Source organism: Psammomys obesus, unplaced genomic scaffold, assembly GCF_907164565.1.
Source record: "Psammomys obesus unplaced genomic scaffold, mPsaObe1.curated_primary_1811, whole genome shotgun sequence".
In the NCBI taxonomy this organism is placed as follows: Eukaryota; Metazoa; Chordata; class Mammalia; order Rodentia; family Muridae; genus Psammomys; species Psammomys obesus.
The window spans coordinates 23,608,562-23,624,442 of NW_026596064.1; the positions used below are offsets into that span (position 1 = coordinate 23,608,562).

The following is a 15,881-nucleotide window of genomic DNA, read 5'->3' on the forward strand; positions in this document are numbered from 1 at the left end:
AGGATTTGAGATAATTAAAGGAGAAATGTGTGATTTTCTTGTCTTTTAGCAAAGCTTTGGAGGACACCATATACTGGGTGATATGTTAATCTGATCAACTAAAGACAACACAGCTCATATAGCATCTGGAATCTGAGTCAATACCTGATTGAGGTTTTTGATGGTCAACTGCCATTCTTCATGATCAATCTGTTTTCTGCACTGGCCAGATGGGAGAATAAAGGGAGTTGAGGTGGGAACCACCACCTCTGAATCTTTCTTAATGCTGGGTACTAATTTTTGCAATTTCTCTAGGGATGTGATTAGTGTTTTTGATTCCCTATTTTCCTTGGCAGAGGCAACTCTATAGGTTTCAATATAGCTTTTCCAATCCTTACTCCACGTCGCAAGGTCTAATGTGAGTTCTGTCAAAATTTAAGTAAATCTGTCATTCTGAAACTGGGGAAATAATCACAAGATGAGTTCGCTGATTCTGTAAAATAAGAATTGATTGTTCAGATCCTGAGTTTTGCATATGTAACAGAATAGTTCAGCCTGGTTACAGTTGAAGATTCTGAGAAACACAATTATGCTTCTCTGATAGTTTAGAACTGGTTTCACATTGGATTCCTTGAGAGAGAAAGACTCACCTTGAATAGAGGAAGAACCAATCCATGGACTAGACCCCAAATTGAATAAATGGAGAAAGAGAGGTGAGCAGCAACATTTACCTATGTCTGCTTCCTGACTGTAGATGAGTCCTTTCTCAGAAATTCTTCAGGTTTTTTTTTTCTTTCATGCAATTCTTAGATATAGATCTGATATTTATTTATTAGACATATCTGGGTAGATAAACAACTCAATATTTTGAAATAGCATCCAATTCAATAGTATTACAGGAAAAAGAATTGGGAAAGCTTGCAGATATATGTTTAAAAATTCTGCAAAGTGTATACTGCTTATTGATAATCAATATGATATCATAGTCACAGGCTTTTACTATTATAAGTTTTCTTTAATATCAATGAAGTTAAATAAATGGTATCTACTACTAATTTAGAATTCACAAATGATTGAGATTCTCTCTCATGCTTAAAGCATACAGAATTGATATGATCATTAACTTATCAGATTTTTGCTTTATAACTCTGATGATAGATCCCATTTCTTTAGAGAATGTGGTAGTTTGAATAAAAATAGTCCCTATAGGCTCTTATAGTTGAATGCTTAGTCATCAGGAAGTGGTACTACTTGAGAAGGATTAGGCAGTCTGACTTTATTGAAATGAAACAACACTGAAAATGAAAAAAAAAAAGATTAAAAACTCTAACAGACTATAACCAAATGAAAGCATACAGCATTATCTGTTTAGTCCATTAAAAGTTGATCAGCTACTGTTGAACATGAGGCCTGACTAAAGTGGATGAAATACCCTGTATCACTCTCTGTTGAACAAAACTGCTTTTTCCTTTCCCAGCAAGTATAAGTGACAGTTCAGTTGTTAACCTTTACCTTAGTGACTACGTTTTCATCTCTTCTATCATTCCTTCCTTCTTTCCTTCCTTCCTTCCTTCCTTCCTTCCTTCCTTCCTTCCTTCCTTCCTTCCTTCCTTCCTTCTTCCATTCTTTTTTTTTCAAAATGTAATATAATAAAACAAATATTATCACATCAAATTTGGACAAGACAAACCAACAGAAGGGAAAGGGGTCAAGAAAAAGCACAGAATCAGAGACAGACAAATTTGTACCCTCAGAAATTCCATGAATACACTAAACTGGAAACCATAGTATATATACAGAGGACTTGGTGCAGACCTGGGCAAGCTCTGTGCCTGCAGTTTCAATCTCTGTGAGCTCATGTGAGCATTTTGATGGTAAATTAGAAGGCCTGGTTTGTTGTTTTCTTGTTGTTGTTTGTTTGTTTTTTAAGTCCTCCATTCCCCTCTGGTTCTTCCAACTCTTTCCGCCCTCCACTTTTGCAGACTCCTCTGAGCTTTAATTGGAGGGATTTAAGGAGATTTGAGGCTGAGCATTTCAAGGTTTCTCACTCTCTGTGTAATGTCTGAGTCTTTATATTTGCTCCCACCTTGCAAAAATGATGCTTCTTTGATGATGGTTGCACAAAGCAGTAATCTATGAGAATAGCAAAATATCATTAGGAGTCATGTTATCACTCATTCCCCCCCCCCACTTCTTTTAGATCAGTATTCTTTTTTTTTGGGGGGGGGGAAACTTTTTTTTAAATTTTTTATTAATTACACTTTATTCATTTTGTATTCCCCCATAAGCCCCTCCCTCCTCCCCTCCCGATCCCACCCTCCCTCCCCTTTCTGCATGCATGCCACTCCCCAAGTCCACTGATAGGGGAGGTTCTCCTCTCCTTTCTGATCTTAGTCTATCAGTTCTCATCAAAAGTGGCTGCATAGATCAGTATTCTTTTACCATATGACCCTGTGATATCTAGACTCAAGTTCTGAGTCAACCAACCAGTGTCTAGTATGGGTTCCATCTCATGGAGCAGGCCTTAAGTTAAATAAGATATTGGTTGGTTATTCAGGCTAGCTTTGTGCCACCATTGTCCTAGTATATCTTGCAAGCAATACATCATTGAAAGAGTTTGTGGTTAGCTTGGTGTTTACATTTATCTTTTGGTAGTGTACAGAATACCTTATTGCACCAAGGATTTTAGACTATAGGGGTGAAGGCTCTATAGCGTGGAATACTCTTGAACTCACTGGCACAAGAAAAGACCTTCTGAACAGAACATAATAAGCACAGATGATAAGATCAACAATTAATGAGACCTCATGAGACTTTGAAGCTTCATCACAGCAAAGAACACTTTCATTCAGACAGAGCTGCAGCCTACAGAACATTTTATTTTTTTCTGACTACACATCAGATAGAGGAGTGATATCCAAAATATATAAGACACTAGATATCATAAAAACAAATAACCCAATTAAAATTTTCTCTCTACAGAGAACTTTCAAGAAGAAGAAACTTAAATGGATGGGAAACACTTAAAGAAATATTCAATATCCTGTCATCATGGAAATGCAAATCAAAACTGCTTTGAGATTTCATCTTACACTTGTCAGAATGGCAGGATCAGTAACACAAGTGACAGCTCATGCTGGAGAGGCTGTGGAGTAAGAGGAACATTCACCCATTGCTGGTGGGAGTGTAAACCCAAACCCATAGTGCTACTATGAAAATCACTGTGACGGTTATGGAGTAAGATGGAACTTAAACTGTTTATCTCATCAAAATCCACTCTTTGGGATATACCCAGCGCATACTTCTTCTTACCACAGAGACACTGGCTCGACTATATTCATTACTGCTCTATTAATAATAGCCAGAAATTGGAAACAATCCAGATGTGTTTTAACAGAAGAATGGAAAAGAAAATTTGGTACACTTACATAATGAAGTATTACTCAGCTGTTAAAAAAAATGACCAAATGAAACCGAGCACAGTGGCACATGACAGTAATCTGAGCACTTGGGGAGGCAAAGACAGGTGGATCTCTGTGAGTTCGAGGCCAGCCTGGTCTACAAAGGAAGTCCAGGACAGCCAATGCTACAAACACACACACACACACACACACACACACACACACACACACACACCTGTCTTGAGCCCCCATCAAAAATATTTCAAATAAATAAATCAAACTAAAAAGAAAATTATTCTCAGTGAGGTAACCCATACTCAGAAAGACAAATATGGTACATAATAAGTTGCATGTGGTAATTAACTGTTAAAACAATGTTAACCATGCTCCAATACATAGAGCCAAAGAGGGTGTGAAAAGAGTAAGGGACTGGAAAACAGATATTCCTCATTAAAAGAAGAATAGAATAGAAAGTTATTGGTAAATGGAGGGTGGTAGAATGCGAGAATAAATTGGGGATGGGGGTATAGGGAGGTTTGGAGAAAGGAATATGGGGAGATACAGATAAAATTAAATTAATTAGCAATCAAGAGATGGTATAAAACCCTAATATAAAAGAAACTTCATAATATATATATATATATATATATATAATATGAAGGTGATTTTTTTCTTTATTAATTATACTTTATTCACTTTGTATCTCCCCTGTGGTTCTCTCCCTCCTCCCATCCCAATCCCTCCCTCCCTCCACCCTCTGCATGCATGCCCCTCCCCAAGTCCACTGATAGGGGAGGACTTCTTTTCCTTCCTTCTGATCCTAGTCAATTAGGTCTCATCAGGAGTGGCTGCATTGTCTTCTTCTGTGGCCTGGTAATGCTGCTTCCCCTTCAGGGGGAGGTAATTAAAGAGCCAATCAGTTCATGTCACAGACAGTCCCTGTTCCTATTACAATGGAACCCACTTGGATACTGAACTGCCATGGGCTACATCTGTGCAGGGGTTTTAGGTTATCTCCATGCATAGTCCTTGGTTGGACTAGCAGTCTCAGGAAAGACCCTGGTGCTCAGATTTTTTGGTTCTGTTGCTCTCCTTGTGGAGTTCCTGTCCTCTCCAGATATTACTGTTTCCCACTTCTTTCCTAAGATTCCCTGCACTCTGCCCAAAGGTTGACCATAAGTCTCAGCATCTGCATTGATAGTCTGCAGGGTAGAGCCTTTCAGAGGTCCTCTGTGGAAGGCTCCTGACTTGTTCCTTCTTTTCTCCTTCTTCTGATGTCCAGCCTCTCTGCCTTTCTGAATAGGAATTGAACATTTAAGCAAGAGTCCTCCCTCTTGATTGGTTTCTTTAGGTGTACAAATTTTAGTAGGTTTATCCTATATTATATGTCTATATGAGTGAGTATATACCGTGTGAATCTTTCTGCTTCTGGGATAGCTCACTCAGGATGATCTTTTCCAGATCCTATGCCCCGGCTTGCGGGGCTTCAATGTGGGTTCCTAAGGGAGGAGAGTGGAAGGAATGGGGAGAAGGGATGAGAAGCGCAAGGAAGGAAGCCAAGTCTGTTTGTCTGATCAAAGCTTCATTTATTAGAAATTTTTACCCAACTTATATAGGGAGAAGGCAGGAAAAGGGGGAAGGTAATTAGCTGCTGCAGGAGACAGGAAGAGTGCTTTCATGTGTTAAATAGGGTACCTGCAAGATACCATAGGGATGTTTTCTCACGGATGCTCTAACAAACGGATGTCCTCACAGTCTCTCACCCATGAGTTAGGGTCCTAGATAACTTTCACTAAATAGCTTTAGGTCTCCACTAAATGACCTTTGCTCAGTATTTGGCTTTGGCCTAATAAACACCTTTTGTCTCCACTAGATAGCTTTGACTCACTAATTGACTTAGGCTTCAGTAGATAGCTTTGGCTCCACTACATAACTTTGACTTTGGCTTCAGTAGATAGCTTTGGCTCCCGGCAAGATCCCACCATTTACCTGCAAATTTCATGATTTCCTTGTTTTTTTGTTTTTTTTTTTTTATTGCTGAGTAATATTCCATTGTGTAGATATACCACAATTTGTGCATCCATTCCTCCACTGAGGGGCATCTGGGCTGTTTCCAGCTTCTGGCTATTACAAATAAGGCTGCTACAAACGTGGTTGAGCAAATGTCCTTATTGTGTACTTGAGAATCTTTTGGATATATGCCTAGGAATGGTATAGCTGGATCTTGAGGAAGTGCTATTCCTAGTTGTCTGAGAAAGCACCGGATTGCTTTCCAGAGTGGTTGTACAAGTTTACATTTCCACCAGCATTGAAGGAGGGTTTCCCTTTCTCCACAACCTCTCTAGCATGTGTTGTCTCTTGAAGTTTTGATCTTAGCCATTCTGATGGGTGTAAGGTGAAATCTTAGGGTCGTTTTGATTTGCATTTCCCTGATGGCTAATGAGGTTGAGCATTTCTTTAAGTGTTTCTCTGCCATTCAATATTCCTCTGCAGAGAATTCTCTGTTTAGCTCTGTACCCCATTTTTTAATTGGATTACTTGATTTTTTTTTTTTTTTTGCTCTTTAACTTCTTTAGTTCTTTATATATACTGGATATTAGCCCTCTGTCAGATGTTGGGTTGGTGAAGATCCTTTCCCAATCTGTAGGCTGTCGTTTTGTTCTGAGGACAGTGTCCTTTGCTTTACAGAAGCTTTTCAGTTTCATGAGGTCCCATTTATTGATTGTTGCTCTTAGAGCCTGTGCTGTTGGTGTTCTCTTCAGGAAGTTGTCTCCTGTACCAATGAGTTCAAGGGTATTCCCCAGTTTTTCTTCCAAGTGGTTTAGTGTGTCTAGTTTTATGTTGAAGTCTTTGATCCACTTGGACTTTAGTTTTGTGCAGGGTGATAAGTATGAATCTATTTGCATTTTATATGAAGGTGATTTTAACGAAATCACTAACAGGAGTGACAGAGATCTACCTGCTCATCTCTCCTCATCAAGTGAAGTTTACAGTACCAGGATTAAGTTACATCTAATTGAGTTGTTGGCCAAAGTGGCCCCACAGGAATTCTAAACAACCCAGGCTGTTACCAAGACTATATGTTGCTCTCCACAAACTCCTGTCAAGGCCTGATTGTTGAAGACAAAATTCATTGAACATGGGGAGTTTGAACTGGTGTCTACAAAGAACCTAGATGTTTTTAAATTAACAAACCCAGCTCTACAGAGCCTGCTTCACCCTTCTGCCCATTCTCACATCATCGTATCACCACATTCCACCATGGGCCACTTTCCTACACCTGACGTCACAACCTAGGCTTGCTTGTTTGTGAAGGTGATGTAAACATTTCATACCCTAGGTCTCCACTGTGTCTTCATCCTTTACTCCACCACAGGTGTGAAAGTCTGTTATTGTACAAACTCATAGTTTATTCATTCTCACTGCTTTGTGTAGGCCTAGAGTATAAATACTCTAGACTGCTTACTTGTAATACTCATAACAACAACATATTATTATTATTATTTAATGAATGAATTGATTGGATCAATTGATTGAGTCAGGATATAATCCTGTAGACCAGGCTGGTCTGGGACTCATTGGGTAATCAGGCTTGCCCTCAAGCTTATTTCAATCAATCTGCCTTAGCCTCCCAAGTACTGAGCTTACAGACATGAGCCACCATACCTGGCTTGCAGGTTATTTTTATGTTGGTACCACACAAAAGTGAAAAAGATATGAGTAAGCAGACAATCCATAGAAAATTTATATCATGACTAACTGAAAATAGTCTCAAAAGCAGTGTTTTAATAAATGGAAAATTGAATCATAAGTAGGGTACAAGATATTCAAAATGCTTAAATAAGTACAAATTTATTATTGAATAAAATTTGTATCTATGAAATATTAAATAATTCAGACAAACCTACATGGGAAGGAATGGAGATTAAAAGGTCCAATATGACTATTACAGAGAATTATGCTAAGCTATATATTTGGAAACACATTTAAATAGTCTTCAAAAATGAGCATAGATGGTGGTCCTCAACAGGGTGCCGGCCAACCTGGGCATGTTTGGATATGCCAGGATAACACAGTGACCCCAGCCAGGCCCTTACTGGGCTGGGCACTTCAGGAAGTCAGTAAGTAGAATGTGGAGTGATGAGAGAAAAAGAAGCCACCAAATAGATGGTAGAGAAACGAAAGACGAAGAGAAGCCCAGTAGTTTGTGAGCTATGGGATGAGCTGGAACTGGAGACAGGGGGGCAATTCTTTTTAATATAAAACTTTTATTAGTTTATTTTTTTATTCATTACAGTTTATTCACTTTGTATCCCAGCTATTAATAGCCCACCTCCACCCTCCCCTCCCAATCCCACTCTCCCTCCTTCATCTCCTCACATGCCCCTCCCCAGTCCACTGATAGAGGAGGTCCTCCTCCCCTTCCCTCTGACACAGCCTATTAGGTCTCATCAGGACTGGGTGCATTTTTCTCCTCTGTGGCCTGGCAAGGCTGCTTCCCCATCAAGGGAGGTGAACAAAAAGCTAGCCACTAAGTTCATTTCAGAGACAGTCCCTGTTCCTATTACGAGGAAAACCACTTGGAGACTGAGCTGCCATTGGTTACATCTGTGCAGGGGTTCTAGGTTATATCCATGCATGGTCCTTGTTTGGAGTATCAGTCTCAGAAAAGACCCATTTGCTTAGATTTTGTGATTCTGTTGCTCTCCTTGTAGAGCTCCTGTCCCCTTCAGGTCTATCTCCTCCTTCTTTCATAAGATTCCCTGAACTCTGTTCAAAGTTTGGCTATGAATTTCAGCATCTGCTTTGATAGCTTGCTGGGTAGAGTCTTTTAGAGGCCCTCTGTGATAGGTTTCTGTCCTGTTCCCTGTTTTCTCCCTCTTCCAATGTCCATCCCATTTGCCTTTCTGAGTGAGGACTGATCATTTTATCCAGGATCCTCCTTCGTTTCTTTAGGTGTACAGACATTAATGTTTATCCTATATCATATGTCTAATATCCACTTATAAGTGAGTATATGCCATGTGTGTCTTTTTGCTTCTGGGATACCTCATTCAGGACGATCTTTTCTAGTTCCCACGATTTGCCTGCAAATTTCATGATTTCCTTGTTTTTAGTTTCTGTGTGATATTCCATTCTGTAAATATACCATAATTTCTGTATTCATTCCTCAGTTGAGGGACATCTGGGTTGTTTCCAGGTTCTGGCTATTATGAATAAAGCTGCTATGAACATGGTTGAGCATATGTCCTTGTTGTGTTCTTGAGCATATTTTGGATAAATGTCTAGGAGTGGTATAGCTGGATCTTGAGGTAGCACTATTTCTAATTGTCTGAGAAAGTGCTAGATCAAGTTCCAAAGTGGTTCTACAAGTTTCCATTCACACTAGCAATGGAGGAGGGTTCCCCTTTCTCCACATCCTCTCTAGCATGAATTGTCACTTGAGTTTTTGATCATAGCCATTCTGATGGATGTAAGGTGAAATATCAGGGTCATTTTGATTTGTATTTCCCTGATGACTAAGGGCGATGAACATTTCTTTAAGTGTTCTCTGCCATTTGATATTCCTCTACAGAGTATTCTCTGTTTATTTCTGTAACACATTTTTAATTGGATTACTTGATTTTTTTTTACTTTTTTAACTTCCTGAGATTTTTTTTTTTTATTCTGGATATTAGCTGTATGTCAGATACAGGGTTTTTGAAAATCCTTTCCCGATCTGTAGGCTGTCATTTTGTTCTGATGATAGTTTCCTTTGCTTTACAGAAGCTTTTCAGTTTCATGAGGTCCCATTTATTGATTGTTGCTCTTAGAGCCTGTGCTGTCAGTGTTCTGCTCAAGAAGTTCTCTCCTGTGCCAATGAGTTCAAGGCTCTTTCCCACTTTTTCTTTTAACAGATTTAGTGTGTCTGGTTTTATGTTAAGGTCTTTGATCCACTTGAACTTTAGTTTTGTGCAGGGTGATAAATATGGATCTATTTTCATTTTTCTGCATGTAGACATCCAGTTAGACCAGCACCATTTGTTGAAGATGCTGTCTTTTTTCCATTGTATGGGTTTGGCTTCTTTGTCAAAAATCAGGTGTGCATAAATTAGTGGGTTTATTTTGGGGTCTTTTATTTGATTCCATTGATTGACTATTCTGTTTCTATGCCAATAGCATGCAGTTTTTATTACTATTGCTTTGTAGTACAGCTTGAGATCAGGGATGGAGATACCTCCAGAGGGTCTGTAGTTATACAGGATTGTTTGAGCAATTCTGGGTTTGTTTGTTGTTTCCATATGAGTTGAGAATTGTTCTTTCACAGTCTGTAAAGAATTGTGTTGGTGTTTTGATAAAAATTACATTGAATCTGTAGATTGCTATTGGTAAGAAGGCCATTTTCCCTATGTTTATCCTCCTGATCCATGAGCATGGAGATTTTCCTTCTTGTGATATCTTCTACAATTTCTTTCTTCAGAGACTTGAAGTTTTGTTTTTTTTTTTCAAACTGATCTTTTACTTGCTTGGTTAGAGTCACACCAAGGTACCATATGTTATTTGTGGCTATTGTGAAGGGTGTGGGTTACCTAATTTCTTTCTCAGTCCTTTTGTCTTTCGTATACAGGAGTGCTACTGATATGTTTTTGAGTTAATTTTGTATCCAGCCACTTTGCTGAAGGTGTTTATCTGGTTGAATTTTTGGGCTCGCTCTTGTATACTATCATATCATCTGCAAATAGTGATACTTTGATTTCTGCCTTTCTGATTTCTAGCGACTTGATCTCCTTTAATTGTCTTATTGCTATAGCTAGTACTTCAAGTACTATGTTGGAGCGATATGGAGAGAATGGGCAGCCTTGTCTTGTCACTGATTTCAGTGGGATTGGTTTAAGTTTCTCTCCGTTTAGTTTGATGTTGACTATGGGCTTGCATATATTGATTTTACTATGTTTAGGTATATGCCTTGTATCCCTCATCTCTCCAAAACTTTAAACATGAAAAATTGTTGCATTTTGTCAAATGCTTTTTTCAGTATCTAAAGAGATGATTGTGTTTTTTTTTTCTTTCAGTTTGTTTGTGTCCTGTTTATGTTTGTTTACATTGATGGAAAGGATGTGGAGAAATGGAAAACCTCCTCCATTGCTGGTGACGATGTAAACTTGTACAACCACTTTGGAAATTAATCTGGAACTTTCTAAGAAAACTGGTAATAGTGCTACTTCAAGACTCAGCTATACCACTATTGGGCATGTACCTGAAAGATGCTCAACTATTCAAGCACATTTACTTATGTGTGTTCATAGCTGCTTTATTCATAATAATCAGTATCTGGAAACAATCTGATGTCCCTAAACCAAAGAAATGGATACAGAATTTGTTGTAAATTTATATAATGGAATACTACTCAGCTATTAAATCTAAGGAAATCATGACATTTGAAGGCAAAAGTGAGAACTAGAAAAGATCATCCTAAATGAGGTAGCCCAGAAGTAGAAAGACACACATGGTATATACTGACTTATAAGTGGATATTAGCCATATAACATAGGATAAACATACTAAAATCTACAGACCTAAAGAAGATAAACAACAATTATGCTTAATTTTCTCATTCAGAAGGAAAAACAAGATAGACAGCAGAAGTGGTAGAAGAGAGGGAACAGGACAGGAGCCTACACAGATGTCCTCTAAAAGACCCTTCAGGGGATCAAAGCAGATGTTGAGACTCACAGCCAAACTTTGGACAGAGTGCAGGAAGTTTCTTGGAAGAAGGAGTATATAAAAGTACCCAGAGAGGACAGAAGTCTCACAAGGAGACCAACAAAGCTTAAAAATATCTGGGTGCGGGGAGCCAAAACTATCTACTGAAGCCAAAGTCAAACAGTAAGCCAAAGCTTTCTAGTGGAGACAAAGCTATTTACTGAAGCCAAAGCCAAGTAGTGAGCAAAGGTCATTTAGTGGAGACCTAAAGCTATTTAGTGAAAGAGTTACCTAAGACCCTAAACCATGGGTGATAGATTTGTGAGGACATCCATCTGTTAGTTTTAGAGCATCCTTGAGATAGCTTAAGAAAACATCCTTGCGGTATCTTGCAGGTGCAATATTTAACCCATGAAAGCACTCTTCCTATCTCCTGCAGCAGTAAATTAACCTTCCCCTCTTTCCTGCCTTCTCCCTATATAAGTTGGGTAAAAATTTTTAATAAACAAGGCTTTGATCAGATGAACAGACTTGGCCTTCATTTCTTGTACTTCTCATCCCCCTCCCCATTCCTTCCATTCTCCTATAGAAACCCCTTTGAAGCCCCGCGGGTTCGGGGCGCCTGGGACCATGGAGGACTACAGAGACTGCTGCATCAACCAAAGGCCATTCATAGAGAAGACCTAGGCCCCGTGCTCAGATGTGGCACATAGAAAGCTCAGTCTCCATGTGGGTCCCTAGTAAGGGCAGAAGAGACAGTCTCTGACATGAACTTGGTTATCTGCTCCTTGATCACTTTTCCCTTCTGGGGTAACCTAGCCATCCCACAGAGGAAGAGGATCCAGGTAGTCTTCATGGGACCAGGACTTCTCCTATTAGTAGACTAATGAAAAGGGATAGGGGAAGAGGAGGATGGAAGGGTGGAACAGGGAGGAGATGAGAGAGGGATACAAAGAGATACAAAGAGAATAAATTGTAATAATAACAACAATAATGAAAATGAAAATACAATGAAAAAAGGACCCAAAATGTGTCTGGAACAGTGAAACCTAATCACTTGTCAGTAGGCACTGCACCTCCTGACTTCAAAATATGAAGCAGTAGTTAACAAAACACACAATATTTGTAAGAAACAGACCCATAGATCACCAGAATCATAGATACTCTGTGATAAGTCCACACATCTACAAAGACAAAATTTTCAGTAAAGGTGCTGAGGTCACACACACAAAAACACTGGGAAAGAACCATGTTTTCTGGAAATACTGTGAAGTAAGTTGAATAACCCGCAAAAACCATCATCAATAGCAGTAAAGAGTCCATCTTCAGAAAAGAAGAAAACATCTGACAAGGGTTTGATATTTGAAGACATATAGTAACTTACAAAAAAATAAACTACTTGATTTTACAAATAATAAACCTAAATATACATCTATCAAGGAAGGCATACAAAGTGTCTAAGAGTATACAAGAAAATAAATCCTAACATCACTAGTCATCAGGGAAATGCACATCAAAGCTACCAGAAAACAGCAGCTTATTCCATGGACTACTAGGTTTTAAATATATACAGCATAAGCCAGAGGTTTATCTTTTTCTTCTTTTTTTTGGTTCTCAGTTTTTTATTATTATTAATTACACTTTATTCACTTTGTATACCCCCATAAGCCCCACCCTTCTCCCCTCCCTATCCCACCCTCCCTCCCCCTTCTTCATGCATGCCCCTCCCCAAGTCCACTGATAGGGGAGGTCCTCCTCTCCTTCCCTCTGAGCTTAGTCTATCAGATCACATCAGGAGTGGCTGCATTGTCATCTTCTGTGTCCTGGTAAGGCTGCTCCCCCCTCAGGGGGAGGTGATCAAAGAGCAGGCCAATCAGATTATGTCAGAAGCCAGAGGTTTTTCAACACAGGGTTTGTCTGTTTAACTCCAGGTGACCTGGAAACTAGGCTCTCCAAATTAGGCTGGCCTTGAACTCACAGAGATCTGCCTGCTTCTGCCTCCTGAGTGCTGGGATTAAGGAACACTACCTGGCTTGTGCTGTATATTTTTAAAACCTAGTAGAATTTATTTGAAAAGCTTTAGATACAAATAATATATTCTGAGTAAAAAGATATTTTAAACCTGTTAACAAAATACATGTGGCACTCCAGAAACATCTATAATTTTAATATATCAGTTAAAATAAGTCTACTTTTAATTTCAAAACATAAATACATTAATACTAATAAAATCTCACTTGAAGTTACTGTTCCTGGAATAGGAAAAAGCATGATTTAATTCAGAATTAATATCATAGCAAATATCTAGTGACAGAAAAAAGATTGCATACTTTCAATTATGTCTGTCTGGTGGTGGTGGCTCATTAAGTTCTCCGTCTCTGTTGGTGTGGGTAACAGTGTTGATAGTAGGCTAGGCATCTACGGTTCAGGCACGTTCTCTGACCTAGTGATAGAATGACACTGTTACAGGAATAAAACAAAGACTGACCAAACACTCCCCCTCGTGGCCACACATTGTAAGAGACTGCAGTATTAGAACTTATACAGTCTCTTGAGCAATTGACCAAAATAGTAGAACTTGCCTATTGTTTTCACTTTAAAGTCATAAGAGCAATACATTATGATCTATCTCCATGAAGATCATATTCTCTATATTACAAACTTATCATCTTCTCCACAAGCACTAGATTCACACATGTAGATATTTAATTAACACATGCCCTCGGGTATAAAATAGGCATTTAAAACTTACAGAGTTCAGACAGAATTCTATTTTTGTTTGTTTGTTTGATGTTTTAGTTTTTTGAGACAGGGTTTCTCTGTGTAGCCTTGTCTGTCTTGGACTCACTGTGTACAGCAGGCTGTCCTTGAATTCATAGAGATCCACCTGCCTCGACCTCCCTGAGAACTGGGAACACAGGCACGTTCCATTGCACCCAGCTTCAAACAAAACTCTTAACCTTCCCTTCAACCCTTGTTCTTGCTCTATTCTCCCACATTATTTATACAAGTTTTCTTACCATGAGTAAGGTAAGTCTTTCCTCTTCTTCTCCACACCTGTCACTCAGGAATTCTTCCTGTTCTAAACATCACCTTAATCCCTCCTCCCTTTTCTGCCTCTTTCCAAATAGTTATCATCTTTCATCTAGACTAGTGTAGCAGTCTCTTCAAAATGTTCTTTAGTTCTTGTCTTCTAAGGCAGCTCTTCCACATCCCAGTGAGACAGCCCTATAGATTATAGATCAGATTTCCAAGGTTCTTTGGCATGTTCATATCCTTGGATTGAAACGGTGCAGCACAAAAACCTCACAGGGTTATTTATTTATTTATTTATTTATTTATTTATTTATTTATTTATTTATCTATCTATCTATCTATCTATCTATCTATCTATCTATCTATTTATTTACATACTTTCTTACTTTGATATATAATGACCCTAAAAGAAATCACATGCTACCAATTATGTCTATAGTTCATTCTGTCACTGCCTAGTATTTTTCTATTTCCATTTATTTCCCATCATGCAGTGCTATCCACCAGGGTAGCTGAATAAATGGATGAGTAATTTATTGTAATAATCCTTTAAAATAAGATCTCCCTTTCAAATTATGCCTCAGTTGAATCTACCTCAGGCATTTTTTTTTGTTGTTGTTGTTGTTGTTTGTTTTGTCATTCAGGTACTCCCTCCATTTACTGCCCTGGGCTCTGTGCTGTCTCCTGTGAAAATCTGTTCCCAGTAAGAGTCTTCATCTTGGGCTGGAGAAATGGCTCAGCAGTTCAGAGCATTTGCAGCTTGTTCAGAGGAGCCTGCTTCAGTTCCCTGCACCCACATGGAGCCTTTATCTGCCTGTAACTCGAGTTTTAACACCCTCTCTCGCCTCCACAGGCAACAGGCACACATGTAGGGTACAGACACATACAAGCAGAACATACATACATATAAAATAAAAATAAATACTTTTCTTTGAAAAAATATTATACTCATTACAATAAACAAAATGCTTGCCAGTGCTCTACTTTTATAACCATGTGATGTCAGAAGCTGTCCAGCATTTGGAAACGTGTTTTCCTTCACTACTCTCTTCATGATGGATATTTCCAGATGCCTTAGACATTTTAAAAAATAGTATTTCCAACTATCTCCATTGTACCTATTGTTTCTCTTATGTCATTATCCTATACCTTACCTTTTCTTTTGGAAAAACTGCAAAGAACAGTACATGAAAAGAAAAACAAAATGATGAATACAATTGCAGTTATCATCCATTTTGAAAAATGATTCATGGTATCTGAAAAACACAAATCAGAAATATTATTTCTCTAGTTACACTGCACTACAATCTTAAGGCCTTTGATTTATAAAAATAAAGAAATAACTAAAATAATTAAATAACTAACTAAATATTTTTTTTTTACTTTCTACAATTTAATTGATATTCAAATTTACTGTATAAGATGCTTTCACATTACCATGGAATGAAAAGTAAGATCCTAGAAAGCAGTTTCTTCTTTCCTTGTATATAATTAGGAAAGTGTATGCTTTTAGCAAACAACTCTGGTCTTATATTTGACTGCACAGATGCAGTTCTATCTAGTTTTTACTAATCCTTATCAATAAGATGTTAAATAATCATTTTAGATAGATGAAGGGGATTGAACATAGAGAATTTTACATTGAAATATAAACTCTTTTCTGAAGGCAATTTCAACAAAGCAGAAAAACTACACACGGAATTTCACCAGAATCAGGAATTGTCATCCATTATATTTACATATGACCTAGGAAGGCATAACATTCCTCTGAACTGAGAAATT

At 38.3% G+C, this 15,881-nt stretch overlaps 1 long non-coding RNA gene across 1 annotated transcript; it reads right to left on the reverse strand.

The window, feature by feature from the left end:
• Positions 1–1,351: 1,351 nt before the first annotated feature.
• Positions 1,352–15,349, reverse strand: LOC129689762 (uncharacterized). Its single transcript, XR_008722171.1, has 3 exons — positions 15,254–15,349; positions 13,394–13,506; positions 1,352–2,112 (listed from the first exon to the last, which is right to left on the reverse strand). It is a non-coding gene; the product is annotated as an uncharacterized LOC129689762 (long non-coding RNA).
• Positions 15,350–15,881: the final 532 nt, after the last annotated feature.